A 20,059-nucleotide genomic window follows, 5' to 3' on the forward strand; every position below is an offset into this window, starting at 1 on the left:
GTCTAGTTGTATGATCTTGGGAAAAGTATTTGTTTTTCTTTTTGTTTTTTGTTTTTTGTCAGGCAGAGTTAGACAGTGAGAAAGAGAGAGACAGAGAGAAAGGTCTTCCTTTCCATTGGTTCGCCCCCCAAATGGCTGCTACAGCTGGCGCGCTGTGCCAATCCAAAGCCAGGAGCCAGGTGCTTCCTCCTGGTCTCCCATGCAGGTGCAGGACCCAACCACTTGGGCCATCCTCCACTGCCTTCCAGGGCCACAGCAGAGAGCTGGACTGGAAGAAGGGGAACCGGGACAGAATCCAGCACCCCAACTGGATCTAGAACTCGGGGTGCCAGTGCCACAAGTGGAGGATTAGCCTATTGAGCTGCGGTGCTGGCCTAGTATTTGTTATTTCTAAGAATCCATTACAGGGTTTAATCATACCTGCCTGTCATGATATTATTCTTACTGCCTCCCTAAAGGCACTCAAGGTGCTTGAATCATTTGTATTTTTAGCCTCTACCACATATATCCCCCACATACACACAAAAAGTAATTACTACTTCTGAAACTACTCCTTCTGAAATTACATCTATTTACCTTATCATCTGATTAATAGTAATATAATAATGAAAGCCAAAATACAACCTGGAAATTCAGTGAGAAAAAGCTGAGAGATTGACAGAAAGGGAAAAGGTATTACAAAAACTAAAAATAGAACTACCAGGAAAACCAGCAATCCCACTCTGGTGAATATCAAAAGGTACTGAAATCAGTATGTCAAGGGATATCTATGCCAGCATGTTCATTGCAGCATTAGTCTCAAAAGCCAAGATATGGAACCAAGGTAAGAATACTTTAATGGATAAGTCGATAAAGAAAATGTGGTACACATACACAATGGAATACTATTCAGTCTTAAAAGAGAGAAAATCCTGTCACTTACAACAACAAGGATGAACCTGGAGGACATTATGTTAAGTGAAATAGGCCAGGCATAGAAAATCAAATATTGCATGATCTCATTTATATGTATAATCTAAAAAGTCCAAACATAAAAGTAAAGAGTACAATGATGGCTACTAGAGGTTAGGGGATTTGGAAGTGTATAGGGATATGTTGGTTAAAGACTACATGGTTTCAGTCAGACATAAGGAATAAGCTCTCTTATAGATCTTATATAGCTCTCAATAGATCTTATAGATCTATTGCACAGTAGCATGACTATAGTTGATAATAAAGTAATAGGGCAGGAACTGTGCAACAGTGGATCAAAAACCACAGTATGGGATGTCTGCATCCCATATTAAAGTGCCTGGTTCAAGTCCTGTGTACTCCATGCTTCTGATCCAGCTTCCTGCTTATGTGCCCAGGAGGCTGCAGATGATGGCCCAAGTACTTGGGTTTCTGCTGCCCACATAGGAGACTTAGAAGGAGTTCCTGGCTCCTAGCCTCAGCCCATTCTAGCTTTGTCCATTGCTGACATTCGAGGAATGAACCAATAGTTGAAAAAACTCTTTCTCTCTTTGTGTGTGCGCATGCATGTGTGTGTGCCTTTCTCTCTGTCACTCTGCCTTTCAAATAAATGATCTTTTTAAAAATAGTGTACTGTAAATTTCAAAATTTCTGGGAGTAAATCCCAATGTTTCACCACAAAAAGTAAATATATGAGGTGATAAATATGCTATTTAGCTTGATGGAATCATCTACCATTATGTACATGTGTCAACACATAGGATTATGCCTCATAAATATGTACGTAAGTATTATCCTTAAATGAAAAATTTTATTAATTTTAAAATAAAGCAAATTCTAGGAGCAGGCATTTGATGCAGTGGCTAAAATGCCCATATCCCATAGTGGAATGCCTGGGTTCAAGTCTTGAGTCCCCCTCCAATTCTAGGTTCCTGCTAATATACACCTTGGAAAGCAACAGATGATGGCTCAAGTACTTGAATCCCTGCCTGCCTTTTGGGAGATTTACATGCAGTCCCAGGTTCCTGGCTGTGGCATGGTCCATCCCTGGCTGTTGCAAGCATTTGGGGAGCGAACCAGCATATGAAAAATCTCTCTGCCTCTCCATCTCTATGCTTTTCAAATAAAATGAAAAGAGGCAAATTTTTAAAAGAAAATTTTAGAAGTCAAATAAAGCAAGAACTAGGCTGAGTCTGTCTTCTTTCTGCAGCTTCCTTCAGTCTCCCCCTAGGAGGTACCACATCCTCTTTCAGGCGTACAGTACCCAGACCTCATTTCCTTACAGTTCCTGGAAGCTAGGAAAAGATAAAATGGGTCACTATTTAGGTAGGCAATGCAATTTCAAAGTGATTTCTTTTTCATTTCATCTTGCATTCTGAGTTTTGTCTGTGATGAGAGATAAAAGGTCTTCTGTCTAGTTAAAGGACATTAATCATGTAGGAAATGGAAAGGAGTCATGGCCAAAAACCAGTCCACTCTGCCAACAGCCAGAACTGATCTCAACTCAACCTGCAGAAAATAATTCAATCTCCCTTTAATTAATGAGGATCATTCACAGTCTCAAAATTATCACTTGGAGCATTAGAGATTATTATAAACATAGATAGCTTGCAGCATGCAGTTCCTCTTTGGGGAAATACTACAACATCAAGCCATAATAGTTTCACTTGACCATTTCTCCTCAAGCTGATGCACCACGGGCTGGCCACTTGGAGAATCCACCTCAGTGGGTCTTTCCTCTCCTGGGCCCTTCCTTTAATCCAGAAATGGAAAGGTCTCTACCTATTTTTCATTTACAAAAACTCATTACCCAGCATGGCTATCCACGCTGTCCACGTGAGCTGACCTGAAAATCCTCCTGATTTCAACTTCATAAGAAACATGGAAAGAAATTCTGGCCTGGATGTCCTGAACTGAGACAATGGCTCCCTCAGTGAGAGCTGTTCCAGCAGCCTTTCAATTAGCTGGGAAGGTGGAGGCTACCTGCTAGTGTGAACTCCAGAAGCATCAACAGCATGAGGTAAGGGAATCAAACACCACAGAGCTCCCACCCCCACCCTCCATCCCGTGTCTGTCAGCTTGCTACACAGAATGCCATCCCAGTGAGCACAGGAAAAATGTGGAATGAAATATAGGAGAATGTGTGCCTACCTACTTTTATTCTGAGGTTTTGAAAATGAGCTCTGCTAATCGGTATCAGAGAAACCCAGAGAGGTCAAGCAAGTGAATGCCAGAGACCTGGGGTCAGAAGGATGCCTTTAATTGGTGGTTTCATTCTTGCAAATGACAGCCCTTCTCATTTCACAATCAGGGATTCAGGTGATAAATCAAAAGGGTAGTAAGTAAAAAGCTTCTGAAAGAATAGCAATTCAAAGTTATGGCACTCCAGCCAGGCTGAGGGTCAGAGGGAAGTTAGAAAAGGGACCTGAATCTCATTGTATTTGGCACATAACCCACAATTGGATAAAAAGACCTTCAACCCTGAGGTAGTAAAGGCTATCATATTATTAAGAATTGAACATCTATCGGGGTGCTTCAAAAGGTTCAAAAAGGGGCTAGCTAGCATTGTGGTACGGTGGGGTAAGCCTCTGCCTGCAATGCAGGCATCTCATAGAAGCACCAGTTTGAGTCCTGGCTGCTCCCTGTCTGATTCATCTCCCTGCTAATGCTGGGAAAGCAGCAGATGATGGTTCAAGTACCTAGACTCCTGCCTGCATCCATGGAGGAGACCAGGATGGAGTTCCTGACTCCCTCCATCTCTCTCTGTAACTCTGGCTTTCAAATAAATGAATCAATAGATTTTCTTTTAAAGTTCAAAAGAAAATGGAATTAAAAGATAAATTTATTTTCATGCAAAAGCATATGAAATCCATACATACTCACATTTTATACCAGATGTTTAAATATATGTCCTTTTGTTATGAATTCATTTTATCGAATGGGGAACATCGGACTTAGAGAGGTGAGATGGATTGTTCAAAATCACATGCAGGACAACATGTGAAGGTAGCCCCCAGACCCAGGTGATCATACACCTGCTCCTTTTGATCACAGTCAAGCTTCATAACCCTTGACAACACACACTTGAGTATTCTGAAGTCCAGAGGAACTGGCATTCTTGCCAGTTCAACTTCCTGGAAGGTTCATTTCAGATATGCTTTCAAAAGAAAAACCAGAAGTAAATACACAAAGGCAGGCGAAGAAAACCTACTCACATCTGAGTCTAATTGCAATTAGCACATAAACTCAGCCTCAAATGATGATGTATTTAGCACTGGAAATTAAATTCATTAATTATTGTGCAACCACCACTGAAATCTTGCAGCGAGTCCATCCTCTGAATAAAATATTTTCAAATTAGTGGCACACTTATTTCTGCTTATTAACAATTTAATAGTTATGTTTTAAGCATTTTGAATTAAGAGAAAAAGAAAAAAGGTGGTAGGAGAGTGAAAGATAATTGAATCAGCAGCACCCTCGACTGGAAAGTGAGAGAATTGAGTCCTCTAGAAAGAACAGTCTTGTATCTCCCTGGGAGTTCAAATGTTAGAGATGGTAGAGCTGAACCTTAGTCCAGTGCATAAAGTAAAGCTTACCTATTTGTTAGCCTACATTACCAGAAGTTCACATTATATTTCTTGTTTATATGCTAATTCATTCATCTATCCATTTATTCATTATCTTTTACCTTTATTCAGTGATCAGCATCATGCATTGAGTATGTCAGGCACTGTGCTAGACTCGCAGGATTAAAGGTAAAGCTAGACCTAGTTCTTCAGGTCTTCAAAGAGGGAGGTGCCTTTCTCTGAAGGGAGGAGAGAACCTCCACTTTGACTATGACCGTGTCTAAACAAGATAAGAGTCGGAGAACTCAAGGGGCTTCCATAGCCTTGGAAACTCAGGACTGGAGCATAGGGAGATTACTGATGCCATAAACAGGAGTGTCAATTGGTAAAGTCAACAACAGGAGTCACTGTGCACTTACTCCTCATGTAGGATCTCTGTCCTTAATGTGCTGTACATTGAGGCTTAATGCTATAACGAGTACTCAAACAGTATATTTCACTTTGTGTTTCTATGGGGGTGCAAACGATTGAAATCTTTACTTAATGTACACTAAACTGATCTTCTGTAAAAAAAAAAAAAAAAAGAAATTATCAATTCCCAACTTGACTCTCACTGGGATTAAACATGACAATAGGTCTGATCTGATTTCATCATCATTTAAAAAAAAATCATCTATTATTTTTCACTTTATGTTTCTGTGTGGGAGCAAACTGTTGAAATCCTTACTTAAGGTATACTAAGCTGATCTTCTGTATATTAAGATAATCGAAAATGAATCTTGATGTGAATGGAAGGGGAGAGGGAGTGGGAAAGGGGAGGGTTGTGGGTGGGAGGGACGGTATGGGGGGGGGGAGCCATTGTAACCCATGAGTCGTACTTTGGAAATTTATATTCATTAAATAAAAGATAAAAAAAAAATAGAATAGAAAAAAAAATTAAAAAAAAAAAAAAGGTAAAGCTAGACCTAGTTCTTGACCATGGGAGATTATAGTCTAGTCAAAATAGACTATAATATAAACTCAAAAATATAGATGCATGATTTGGTTAAGCTAGAGTTAGGCATAGGATGTTGTGAGAGCTCAGAAAAGCATTTGAGGGAGGTGAAGAAAACAGACAATTTCCTGGAGAATACTCCTAAAATGGATATTTAAAAACCAAAGAGCTAAGGAAGAAGAGGGAAAGAAGGAGATAATTCCAGAGTAACAAAAAGCATGAAAATAAGCACATTGGGGCCAGCGCTGTGGCGCAGAGGGTTAATGCCCTGGCCTGAAGTGCCAGCATCCCATATGGGCGCAGGTTCAAGACCCGGCTGCTCCACTTCCAATCCAGCTCTTTGCTGTGGCCTGGGAAAGTAGTGGAGGATGGCCCAAGTCCTCGGGCCCCTGCACCTACATGGGAGACCCGGAGGAGGCTCCTGGCTCCTGGCATTGGATCGGCGAAGCTCCGGCCATTGTGGACATCTGGGAAGTGAACCATCGGATGGAAGACCTCTCTCTCTCTGCTTTTCCTCTCTCTGTGTAACTCTTTCTAATAAATAAATAAATCTTTAAGAAAAAAAAGAAAATAAGCACATGATCTAGAAACTGGATGCTGTACTGGGGTGGGGTGAGGGGTGCGGTGTAGTGGGAAAAGCCACTGCCTGCCATGCTAGCATCCCACATGGCCACCAGTTTGTGTCTTAGCTGCTACATTTCTGATCCAGCTCCCTGCTAATAGCATGAGAAAAGCAGTGAAGATGGCCTAAGTGTTTGGGTCCTGGCCATCCACATGGGAGACCTGGATGAAGCTCCTGACTCCTGGTTTTGGCTCCCAGCCCAGCTGTTGCAGCCATCTGGGGAAAGAACCAATGGATGGAAGATTCAGCCCCCCCCACTAAATCTTTCAAATAAATAAATAAGAGATTGGGGTGGGAAATTTAAGTAGAGAAGACACCTTGGAGGGCTTTAAACCAATGAATGTTAATGAATCTGGACTTTATCCCATTAGGCAACATTTCCCTGATATAATATTCACCAGTTTTATGATCAGGAGTGAGATAGCTTATAACTGAAATATTACTAACAGAAGTTTGAATAACTAAGGTTTTCAGACGATTAACTGCTTTTAGATTCTATGAGTTCAAAGGAACCCTCAGTTACTCACATATTGATAAGTTTTCTTGAATTTGAGCAAAAGACAAGGAAGTACAGCAAGCCAAGAAGTGGACATGAGAAGACCAAATTGTCTAAGGGAACATCTCCCATGTGAACAGATTTTCATGTGACTGTGAAGCAGTGGTCAACGATGAGTGTGATGGTAGAGTGTTTCATTAGCATGGTCTCCTTGATGAAGCTGTGGCCTGTGAGAAGTTGCCACCAACGCACTCCCTTTTCCCCTCCATGGCAACTCACATCATCACATTGGTTCAAAAGTCAATCTTCAGCATGTAAAACAATATCAGAGTCTAGGAGGTGTTCCATATGTGAGAGGTCTTCCAAAAGTTGCTGGAAAATGTGTAGTATGAAAATGCATGCATTTCAAAAACTACTTACACCAAAATAAAGTTTTCACCAAAATAAAGTTTTCAAATTCTGTTTTTCCACAACCATTTTGAAGTGCCCTCGTACATTGATTGTTCAAGATAGGTTTGAGTCTTCTTGCACCAATTATCTGTCATTTGGTGCCAAGGTTGTTATGCAAGACCACACAATAGCACAAGGTAACTGAAATAAAATGAGTTCAGGTATGACAACCTAAAGTAAATGCAATTGATTTGGCAAACTGACAGCAGAGAGCAAGAAAACTGTTACAGGAGGCTAGAAAAAAATGCTCAGGGGGTTGTTTCAGAATGCTGAAAATATCCTATGAAATTGTTAGACAAGAGGACAATAAAGCTTGAAAAATAGTGACCTGTGATAGGGCATGGTAAAACACTTGGTAACTTCATATTCTTTGATGAAACCACTACATTTATAAATAAGCCAAGTCAGAAAGACAGTTCATATGAGTGGCATCAGCTCTAAAACCAAATGTCTAGTCAAAACTGTCAGCTCTCTTGAATGGTCCACTAATTTAGCCAGAAACTCAAAATCCTTATAAAGTTCTGGACACGGTATTTTTTTGGCAAGAACTCAGGAATAAGAGTCCTTCAGGAAAACAGTCATCCATTCCTTACCCTGTCAGTGACTATCTAAATTAAGACTTGCCACCTGCCTTATCTGGGTCTCAAGCTATTTCATCTGCACATAGGGGTGAGGAGATGAATGGACCAAGAGAAACATGTGCGTTTTGCACTTGAATCTTTTCTCCAATTGTATATAAACAGCACTCTGCAGGCAGGAAAGAAAAGACAACCAAATTTGTCACTGACCAGCGGGACAAAGATTGAGTATAGCCTAAAAACAATTGTCCTGAATGATATAAAACACTAACAACCAATTTGTGTGCAAAGTAAATTAACAAAAAAAAAACCAGAATCTTAAAAATTCTAACTCAAATGCAGGAAAAATAATAAGCAAAAGGGAAGTAAAGAACATTTTTCTGAAAGGTCAAGAATATTTAATACAAACAATTGCTTTCAACTTTTAAAGAAATAAAGGTTAAATGAGGCTTTGTATTTTGAGACCTTCCATAAGGGACAATACAATCAGTGAAAAGAGGACTTAGGAATTGGGAAAAAAAATTGAGAATAACACTGGGAAATTTAAACTAACTTTCAAATAAAAGGGTATCAATGTATTACTTTTTTTTTGACAGGCAGAGTTAGACAGTGAGAGAGAGAGAGAGAAAGGTCTTCCTTCCGTTGGTTCACCCCCCAAATGGCCACTATGGCTGGCACGCTGCACCGATCCAAAGCCAAGAGCCAGGTGCTTCCTCCTGGTCTCCCATGGGGTGCAGGGCCCAAGCACTTGGGCCATCCTCCACTGCACTTCCCTGGCCACAGCAGAGAGCTGGACTGGAAGAGGAGCAACCGGGACAGAATCCGGCGCCCCAACCAGGACTAGAATCCTGGGGTGTCAGCGCCACAGGTGGAGGATTAGCCAAGTGAGCAGCGGCGCCAGTCAGCGATGTATTACTTTTAAAAAGTGGGGTGTATCCAAAATATGAAAGAAAAAACAAAAGTTACAAAAAAGCAGGTAATAAGATAACAGGATAAGATGGAACAAAATAAATATGATACATTTTAGTTACCTGTGTTTAGAACAAAATCAAAAAATTAATGGTTATCACCACAGAGTGGAATTTTGTGTGATTCTTATTATTTTTCTCCTGTTCTGCACTTCATAATGTTTCTTTTTTTTAGTGAAATTGACATCTGTTTTATTTTATTTATCTATTTATTTTATTTGAAAGTCAGAGTTACACAGAGAGACAAAGAAAGGCAGAGAAGTCTTCCATCCACTAGTTCACTCCCCAACTGGCCACAATGGTCGGAGCTGTGCGGATCCGAAGCCAGGAGCCAGGAGCCTCTTCCAGGTCTCCCAAGTGGGTGCAGGGGCCCAAAGACTTGTGCCATCCCCCACTGCTTTCTCAGGCCATATCAGAGAGCTGGATCAGAAGTGGAGAAGCTGGGACTCGAACTGGCACCCATATGGGATGCTGGCATTGCAGGCGGCAGCTCTACCAGCTATGCCACAGCACTGGCCCCATTTCATAATGTTTCTACAGTGAAAATAACCTCCCTTCATGGTTATAAAAAGCATTGATAGTTCTTACTATATTCAGTAAGTTGTTCAAGGGTGTTTGAGGACACTGTCAAAAGCAAACCAGACCATTGGAAAATGACAACGACTTCAATGAAAGCCGTCCTTGTTCACCAGCAAGATCGTTTGCCTGACCCACCCATGCTACTTTCTCTTTGCAATCAGGCAGAATTTGAAATGGTACTGTCTAGACGGGGTTTTCTTCCAAAATAGATGCACCTAACAGCCCTTTGCCACCACCTTTACCTAAGAGATCTCGACAAAATTTCTAGAACCCAGATTACTTTAGCATTTGCCACACACACTTCTTAGTTTTATCTGTTTCTTCTCTCCAAAACCATAGAGGAGAGCTTCAGAGTTAAAAGATAGGGTTTATAAAGCTCTCTTTCTCACAGTGCCTCACATAACTCAATGGACAAAGATGATTCTCCAAATCTTTCTGAAATACGTGCTGAGTCACTCTGGGATGGAAATGCCAGTTTCAAGCCAGGCACAAGTGTCTCTGATTCAAATTCACATTCAGGGGCTGGCGCTGTGGCATCAGGAGTAAAGCCACCGCCTGCTGTGCCAGCATCCCATATGGGCGCCAGTTCGTATCCCGGCTGCTCTACTTACAATCCAGCTCTCCACAATGGCCTGGGAAAGCAATAGAAGGTGGTTCAAGTCCTTGGGCCCCTGCACCAGTGTGGAGGACCTGGAAGAAGCTCTTGGCTCCTGGCTTCGGACCCGTGCTGCTCCAGCCATTGCGGCCATCTAAGGAGTGAACCAGTGGATGGAAGATCTCTCTCTCTCTCTCTCTCTGCCTCTCCTTCTCTCTCTGTGTAACTCCCACTTTCAAATAAATAAATACATCTTTAAAAAAGAATCACACTCAGATGCTAAATATAGAACACCATGGTTCTGTATTCTCCTAAATGGAAATAAAATTTATTTGCCTTATTTAAATGTTCAAAAAGTCAGCAGCTTTGTTTGTTCCTCCTGACTGCAGAAGAAATAAGTTGGACCTATGAAGAACCCATGGCCCACCTCTATCCCTTTGTGAATTATAACAAGTAAAGATCAATGACAACAGAGCAGCCTGCACCGCAAACCATTTGATGGAATATAGAAACTATTAGGTACAGCCATTAAGTTTCATACTTGCAGAAGGTCCAGTGCTATGATCCTTCTCCAGAGAAGTTTGGGGGTAATCTTAAGTTCTTTCTTTTTCAATTTCAGATAGGTGGGAGTTGGTGGGGTTCATTTATCAGGGAAACCATTATACTTCAGTTGAGAGAAGAAAGCAATTTATTGTTTCAAGAGATAGCCCCACACAAAATTCATTGGGCTGCCCAAGGTCGAGGTGAAGGTTCTCATCAATACAAACAGCAGGAGTGAACATGAAACTAGATGACATGACGAGAAACTGCAGGTGGACTGCCAGTCTTAGATACTTGGCCCCCACCAAAGGGTAACAATTACAATAAAATCATAAAAAAATAGTCCATAGGATGCCATACTCCCTTGTACCTTGCTCATGACAAAACAGTCCAGGAGATTAGTGAATGTCAAATACTCATCCAGCAGGGTAAACAGATTACCCCAAGTGGGATAAAGAGACATTTTGTGGCTCTAGCATTTAGGGATGCACTGTTTGGGATACAGATAGTGCCTAGTTTACAGTTTTTAGAGTTATATTTCCTTGATTTTATATTGGTGTGAAAGCAACAAGCATTCAGTAAAAGCTGTACTCCAAATCTTGAGTGTGGTTCTTTTAGGGATGGTAGTAAGCAGCAGGACACTCTTTCACGATGCTGGGCAGAGGCAGCAGTGGCAGCCCCCAGTCAGCCCTACAACCATGTGCATGAGCAGCTGGCATTCCACAGTGGGCTGCGTTGCTAAGCCTGGGTGGTCTGTAATTTAGGAGTATTAAATGCATTTTCAACTTACAATATCTCCCACTTACAATACACTTATTGGGACTTACTCTCACGGTAAGTTAAAGAGCATCTGTACACTGTGCCACCTAACTTGTGGATCTCGTGGCCTTCACGCCTGGCACCAGAAGGAACTCTGTAATGTATCCTGAAGGTTAAAATGAGTGGCCATTGCCTCAGTTCCAGTGTTTCTATCCAACCTAAAATGCCCCCTCCAGTAAGCCACATCATTAACCTGAAAACTCATTTCAAACAGCAGTTCCTCTAGAAAAATCTGACAACGTAGCCTTTTTTCTCCTTTTGTAAACCCTCCAATCCTTCAGACACATAAAAATCAGGCATAAATAGCTATGATGCTTTAGATTACATATAAGGATTAAAATCAGGAACCAAATGTCTCAGTCCATTCAAGCTGTCATAACAAAATACTATAGACAGAGTGGCCTGAAAAAAAGAAATGTGTATTCTCAGAGTAATAAGGCCTGTAGTTCTGAGACCAGGCACCAGGATCAGGTGACGGTTCTTTTCCTAGCTTACCTACAGTTCCCTTCTCTTCTCATGCACCTCACATGCAAAGAGAGAGACAGAGTATGCATACTCTCTCATGTCTCTTCTAATGAAGACACTAATCCAATTGAACCAGTACCTCACCCTTAAAACTTGATTTAACCTTAATTACTCCCTTATAGGTGGTATTTCTACAAACAGTCATCATAGGTGTTATGGATTCAACATATGAATTTTAGGGATCAAAATTCAACTAATAAGCCAGCGCCGTGGCTCAATAGGCTAATCCTCCACCTTGCGGCGCCGGCACACCGGGTTCTAGTCCCGGTTGGGGCGCCGGATTCTGTCCCAGTTGCCCCTCTTCCAGGCCAGCTCTCTGCTATGGCCAGGGAGTGCAGTGGAGGATGGCCCAGGTGCTTGGGCCCTGCACCCCATGGGAGACCAGGAAAAGCACCTGGCTCCTGGCTCCTGCCATCGGATCAGCGCGGTGCGCCGGCTGCAGCAGCGGCCATTGGAGGGTGAACCAACAGCAAAGGAAGACCTTTCTCTCTCTGTCTCTCTCTCTCACTGTCCACTCTGCCTGTCAAAAATTAAAAAAAAAAATTTTTTCAACTAATAGCAAACTGTAAATTTAAAATCTTAAATTTTATTTACACTTAGATTTTGGAGAACATTTATTCATCATTCAAAATATGAGGGTCAGCACATGAAAGAGTAACTCAGTATGTTTCTTCACCAAGAAATGCACGAAAGTTTAGTTTTATTTGCTTCCTTTTCACTAATACCTTTAATAAAAACATTAGGTTTTAAAATTAATATCCTACATTCAAATGCATATTTACTTCACATTAGTTCAATTATTTATATTTTTCAATATTTACCTTATTTAAGATTCTGTACTACATATTCAGAGAATGCAAAGAATAGTTTAGAAGCTTACAATATATGGGGAGATATACATGTAAAAGGTTACAATGCAACATAGAATTAACTTATTTGGTAAATATGGATTGACCATCTAAGATTTGCCAAGCACTATGCCAAGTACAACATGTGACACATATTCCAAACTCAGGGAGTTTACTGACTAGCCTTGGAACTCCTAATGCATGCATAAGAGAGATACAAAATACAGCCAGACTGAGTTGAGAGTAGAGGAAGATTAGTTCTCATGAAGCCTTCATTAAAGGTTCAAATAATACTAAGCTTTGACAATAAATGTCCAACACAGTCAAACCATCTCCACTGCACCATCTCCACTTGCTCTTTCTTATTGCCAGCATAAGCCAGTTTCAGGCTTCAGTGGTGAAGTCTACATCTTGGTTGGATACATATTCTTGAGTAAGCCTTGACTGTGTACTGCATCAGTCTCTAAGCACCTATGGTCAGATCTTCTGAAATATTTATCAAAGTCATAAGCACAGAGCCTACTGGGAGATTTTCAGTATCAGTACAGCAAGCACATTATCAATTAAAACTAGAGTTTGCAGATCCACTTTTGGCAGTCACGGGCTATATGATCCAAAGAACTATTACATTAAAACAAGTACATCCCAGAAAAAATATATTATTTTTACTGCATTGGTAGGCCCTCCAAGAAGACATGGAAATCTCCAATGCTGTCAACACTCCAACCAAAACTGAAAATGGACCTGGAAGTAAGGAGTCATCAAATTGTAAAGGTGTGCTTGCCCTGAAAGCAGATATTCCCACAACCCTGAAACACAGAGGCAGCAGCAAAGTCGGAGAACTGAGTCTAAAATTCTCACAATAAAGCCACAAGCCATCAGCAGAGGCCAATGTAATCCATTGCAGCTCCCTTAGAAGCTAATACAATCTTCCCTTAGGAAGACCATCGGCAATTTAAGACTGTGTGATTACTAGGAATTAATATCAAACAAATCCAGTGTAATCAGAGATCACAAACCCGACAAGTAAGCAAACCATCTTGAATGAGACTCAACAAAATCAGCAAACAATAGACTTCCATCTCTAAAGATTCTGAATTTTGAAATTAGAAAGTATGAACTAGGGCACAATTATGAACTAACAGATAAAGAAAATAAGTGTATTTAAAAAATGAAGAAATAAAAATGCACTAACAATGAAAATGTATGTTTTTTTAACTGCTTCTAAGAATTGGGGAAAAATAAGCATTTGTGTTAAACATCAGATTATACATAATAAGGAGTAAAAAGATTAAGTAAGAACAAAATATAAAGATATGGGAAATAGGAACAAGAGATTAAGATATACAGAAGGCCGGCGCCATGGCTCACTTGGTTAATCTTCCACCTGCAGTGCCGGCATCCCATGTGGGCACCGGTTCTAGTCCAGGTTGCTCCTCTTCCAGTCCAGCTCTCTGCTGTGGCCTGGGAAGGCAGTGGAGGATGGCCCAAGTGCTTGGGCCCTGCACTGCATGGGAGACCAGGAGGAAGCACCTGGCTCCTGGCTTTGGATCAGCATAGTTCTGGCCTTAGCGGCCATTTTGGGGGGTGAACCAACGGAAGGAAGATCTTTCTGTCTCTCTCTCTCACTGTCTAACTCTATCTGTCAAATTAAAAAAAAAAAAAGATATACGGAAAACAGAATGAGAAGATCGAGAAGATCTTACAGCCAATGAAATAGATTCTCAAAATGAGAGAATAGAGAAAATGGCTGAGACAATAAGACATCATAACTGGTGATTAACATGAAAAATAGTGTATGCCAAACAGAATTAGTAGAGCAATCCATACCAAGACACATTGTAGACTGAATAGAAACATTAAAGTAGCCAGAGCACAAAAAGGTCACACAAAGCTGGCAGAAAACTTATCAGCATAGGAAGCCAGAAAACAATGGGATAATGTTTTCAAAGGCTGTGAAAAAAACTCTGCTTAGACTTGCATATGCATTTTTACTAAGGACCCCCAAATAAAGAAAATGACTAGTCAGTACGAAAGTAAAAGGGAGAAAATGAGCAAATAAAATGGTTAATGTATAAATCTGATCAACTATTATAAAATCATCATTATTATATAATAACAATAATGCTCACTGACGGTTTATGAGCAATATAAATAAAATAGTCATCAATAATAACGCAAGTTGGAGGTGGGTGGGTGATCAGTGTTGAAATGCTCTGAAAGTCTTGTATAAATGGAGTTAAGAGCTATGGAATTAAGAAAATAAAAAATTAGTACTGGTTATGTTATAGAACTTAAATTAGATGATGAGCTAATGTAATGAATTACAATTTACATATGTTACATGTCTTTTTTTAAAGACATAAAAACTGTTTTTTCAGGTTTTTATTTATTGAGAGACAGAGACACCTGCAATGGCTGGAGCTGTGCTGAGATTGAAGGGGGAGGTGGGACCTCAATCCAGGTCTCTTACGTGGGTGTCAGGGACCCAGTTACTTGAGCCATCACTACCATCTCCCAGGATCTGCATCAGCAGGAAACTGGAGACCAGAGCCAGAGGCAGAACTTGAACTCAGGAACTTTATATGGGATTCCAGCATCTTAGTCGGCATATTAATGTGTAGGTGAATCATCCACCCTCAAAACTAATTTTTTAAGGAAAAACTTCTCTAGAGAAGTGTGTGTTTCCTGGTGCACAACACAAAGTACAGACAAATCTCTTTGGTGCCCCCTCATTCTCCTTTCTGGATTCTTCTAAACTCCTCCACTTAATCTATTTACACGGGGACATGGATAGATACTATGAATGAGAAATGGAGGAGAGTCATTTAACTATCCCTTTTTTTTCCTACTTGATAACAGCATTCTCTAGATTAGCAGGGATCAAGTAAGATTTGTACTTGCAAAACAGAAAATTAGCTACACGAAATGCATTGGCAATCTTCAGCAGCTTCTAGACAAAAGACAGTTTCACAGACATGGGATTGAAAACAGTGAGTGTGTCAGCGTATGGTGGAGGGAGACAGAAGCAGCAATGCAGCTGAATGCATTAACTGACAAATATGTTGGATCTGAGGCTGTTTATATGTAAGGTTCATTGATGTACATAACCAGAAATTTGTAATACAGTGTTAACATTATAGAAGGGTGTGAACACCTTACATAAAGCTATTTATATAAAACATGAATATGTGTGTTTCAATAGAGTATGTTGTGGAGGGATATACATCTGTGTATCTGTTTACGTGGGGCTGTTTTTATGTGGGGCTGATAGAGAATTATATTAGGGATATATCTGTTGGGAAGGGTTGTATGGGCTGTGAAGAGTGACCTATGAGAGTTTTATTTGTAAGGAAAGGGGCCAGAGTGTGTATGAGTGTGTACATTTGTGAAATTGTTTGAGTGTATGTTATATTTTGTTCCTTCTCCCAGTCCTTCTTTTTAAAAGACCAAATTACTCTTGATTGAAAATTTTACTGAAGGCAGCCAGGTGTTAATGCCCTCATTCCTCCAAATATAAAGGGAGTAAAGGTCCTTGTTGGACCAAGAAGCAGGTTGAACCTGTCCCCAAATGTTAATAGAAACATTGATTCACTTAATACACTGGATAAATGCCCTGGCTCAGATAAATAATTTCACAAGCAGCTAAATCCTCTTGTTTCTTCCAACACTTAGACAAGAGGAAATATCCATAGGCTAATTCCTTGTCCATAGTCTGACACACCAGTACTTTTCAATCACAAAGCTGACTTGAAGTCATACGTAATAAAAGAACAAGTGCTCCGTTACTTGGCAAGTATAGAGTAGATATTATTTTGGTTTAAAATAACCCAATTTACAAAATGGACAAAGGCTAGCTACATCTTCCTCAGCCCAAGAGGCAATCACAGAGCAAACCCAGCTGCTAAACAGTGACTTCATTAAGTGTCAGGGCTCTGCTTCAGCCTACCCTATTTTGGGAGGCAGGACCAAGTCCATGCATATCTGTGGAGCATGACCTCCGATGCTACCTACCCTGTGTGGCCAAAGAGCAACCCCAGAAAGCTTACTGAGCCTGGGAGCCCAGCCTTTTCCAACTCCAGATTCTAAAGAACAGCACAGTCACAGAAGATAACTTGCAAATCTGCCTGATCAGAGACAATCAGAGTCCAGCCATTAGCTGCATCTGAAAGCAAAGTTGAGCCAAGGGTCTCAGGGCACACATGGAGCACAACTTCCATTATAATTCAACCTCAGAGCACAGGAAGTGACTCAAGCCAACTGAAGAACATGACACCAAGGTCTGCCAGCTACCAGTTGACCTTCTGGGGATTTAAGAATAGACTAAATAATAAAGGTCTATCATAATCCAAGAATATCTGCAAAATTCAGAGAGTTGACGATTTCCTCAGGTGCATAGGCATCAGCCTAAGGACACAGGATTATGACAAATTGAGGAACTATGACACTAACCTAAAGAAATTAATAATGCCCAAATAATGAACATGGCAGAAATGGAGGTATATGAAATAATTGAGAAAGAACTCAGAAGAATCCTCTTAAAGAAGCTTGTGGAACTTCAAGAAAATATGGATACAAAATTAAATGAAATTTGGAAAGCAATTCATGAACAAAATAGGAAGTTTGGCAAATAAATAGAAACAATTGAAAACCCAAATAGAAATTTTAGAGAAAAAGAATACAATAATTGAACTGGAAATTAAATAGAAAGTTTCAAGCAGACGAACAGTGAGCTCAAAGATAGGACTTTGGAAATTATCCAGAGACATAAAAGCAGCAGAAACTGTGCAGGCCCAGATAGGGGGATGATATCTTCAAAGTGCTGAAGAGAAAAAGAACTATCAACCAAGGACAGTTTACCCAGCACAGCTGTCCTTCAGAAATAAGGGAGAAATTATAACTCCTAGCCAAAAAAACTAAAGGAGTTCATCAGCCCTAAGCCACTTTACTGGAATTGATAAATAAAATTCTTCAAGCTGAAATAAGAGACTATTTTTAAATAATAGCAAAATGAAATCACATAAAAGTAAAACAACCTAATGTTATAAGTAATGTATAGTCACATTCAGAATCTGTAAAGCAATCAGATAACAAATTACAACATGGAAATAGCAAGTTCTTACCTCTCGGCCAGTGCCATGGATCAATAGGCTAATCCTCCTCCTGCAGCTCTGGCACACCAGGTTCTAGTCCCTGTTGAGGCAAGTGCTTGGGCCCTGCACCTGCATGGGAGACTGCCGCGAGCGTCTCGGGGAGTCTGGCCAGCAGACTCAACCCAGGGCCCGTGACCACGGTTTCTCGGGCGAGAAAAGAATGAATGACGTTTATCGGTCTTCAGTAGACTTTTTATTAGAGAAAGTAAACGTGACAGAGGTAGAGAGGAAGGAGGAAAGGAGAGGAGAAAAAGAGAGCTTCCTCCTTACACCCGCGGCTTATATACAAAATGCGACCAATCAGGAGCAAGCTAGAGTCCATGCATCGGGCACACCAATCCGGTCTCTGTTCACGTGAAGGGCATGCGTCGTTCGGCCAATCAGGTAAGGTGTCACGCAGCAGGCAGGCAGGCAGACTCACTGCGGGGGTCCTGGCGCCATCTTGTTGTTTATCGCGACCGCGATCCCTCCGCCTCTGGAGAGCCCCGCCCGTTGGAAAGCCCCCCCCCCCCCCCCCGATCAAAACCGAAAGTAAAAACCTCCGCCTAGCGATGCTGCTGCGGACTATTCCCCGACAGGAGACCAGGAGAAGCACCTGGCTCCTGGCTTTGGATCAGCGCGGTGCGCCAGCCGCAGCAGCCATTGGGGGGTGAACCAATGGCAAAGGAAGACCTTTCTCTCTCTGTCTCTCACTATCCACTCTGCATGTCAAAAAAAAAAAAAAAGTTCTTACCTGTCATACACTATGCTTAATGCCAGTGGATTAAATTCTCCAATAAAAAGACATAGAGTAGATAGTAGATGAATGGTTTCAAGAAAAGGAAAGATCCAACAAAACGTTTGGCATGAGAGACTTACTTTACTAGTAAGGGTAAACAGAGACTCAAAGTGAAGATATCCATGCAACCGGAAATACTACACGACCAAATAATCCCACCCCTAGTATATATCCAAAGAAACTGAAATCAGTGTGGTGAAGGGACATCTTCAGTCCTATGATCCCTGAATCTTTATTCATAATAACCAAGATATGTAATCAATCTGAGTGCCCACCAGCAGATGAGCAGATAAAGAAAATGTAGTAGATATTTACAGTGGAATACTATTAAGCCTTGAGAAAGGGAACATCCTGTCATTTTTGAGAACCTGAATGAATCTAGAGGACATTATGCTAAGTGATATACATTAGGCATAGAAAGACAAATATTGCAAGATCTCATCAGTATATGGAGCATAAAAAGTTAAACTCATAGAAGTAGAGAATAGAATAATACTATAGTCCAGGGTCAAAAAGGAAGGGAATAGAGAATTTAAATCAAAGAGTTAAAAAATTCAGTTAGGAATAATTATTGAGGAAAAATAATTTTGTGAGATAACACATCATGGTGGCCACAATTAATAATAATGTATAATATGTTTCAAAATTGCTGAGAGAGCAAATTTCAAATGTATCATCAAAAAAAGTGAGATGTTATAATAATTAACTAGATTTAATCATTATACATTGTATATGTGTATCAAAACATCATATCATGTCCCCAAAATATGCACAATTATTATTTTCAATTAAAAATAATTTTTAAAATTGTTTTATCACTCTTCACATCATATCCAAAAAAAATCAAACATAATGCACTTACTCTTAAATGTATACTTTATTAATCTCTGCAGGATATTAAAGAAGCTCAAACATAATACACTTATTCTTAACTGTATACTTTATTAATCTCTGCAGGATATCAAAGAAGCTATGTAGCAGAATTTAAAATTTTAAAGGTGAATTACAATCTCCACCTCACCACCCACTAGTACTGTGACTACAATGTGAGTATAGATATTTCTCTCATATGAGTTTCTTTGTTTGGATTGATGCCTAACATTACAGCAAGTATTCTGTCAAAAAAAGCTGTGTATTCAGAAAGGCAATCACAATGTATCTATTGTGTGAAGCAGAGGGACTCCATCCCTCAAGATAACTCCATCCATTATGTGGACAAAACTTAAAAAGCATATTCAACGACTATGATGAGAAACAAATTACAACATAAGTTTATAATATGTTTAGAAGGAAAATCTCATAAATTAGAATATTATCTGAAAATACAAAATTCATTGCTGTGAAGTTAAATATGTTTTTTCATATAACAAAGAAGTAAACTGAGATTCTTCCCTACTGGGAATAAGAATAAGAAAAATAAAAGAATTTGAGATTGTGTTTTTTAAAATTTGATTGTGGCATTGTGCCAGACAGGGGAGCTACAGAAGGTGTTCCAAAGAATTAGGGAGCTTTTGACAAAAACTCCAACATTAGGAATTCCTGAGCAAGCCATTCATAGAACATCCTTTGCAGTTCAGTTGCAGCTTAAATGAAAGGG

At 40.2% G+C, this 20,059-nt stretch overlaps 1 long non-coding RNA gene across 11 annotated transcripts in view; it reads right to left on the minus strand.

Moving 5' to 3' along the window:
• Positions 1-17,986, minus strand: part of LOC103348742 (uncharacterized) — a 119,318-nt gene extending 101,332 nt beyond the window's left edge. For 5 of the 11 annotated variants that reach the window (XR_016231618.1, XR_011387608.2, XR_007920424.3 and 2 more), the window contains exon 1: positions 17,655-17,986. This is a non-coding gene — a long non-coding RNA (uncharacterized LOC103348742). The remainder of the gene's footprint in view (positions 1-17,654) is intronic. The other 6 variants (XR_016231622.1, XR_016231620.1, XR_011387607.2 and 3 more) reach the window with 2 other exon arrangements.
• Positions 17,987-20,059: the final 2,073 nt, after the last annotated feature.

This window comes from Oryctolagus cuniculus, chromosome 3 (genome assembly GCF_051225735.1).
Source record: "Oryctolagus cuniculus isolate XC-2025 breed Fujian yellow rabbit chromosome 3, ASM5122573v1, whole genome shotgun sequence".
Taxonomy (NCBI): Eukaryota; Metazoa; Chordata; class Mammalia; order Lagomorpha; family Leporidae; genus Oryctolagus; species Oryctolagus cuniculus.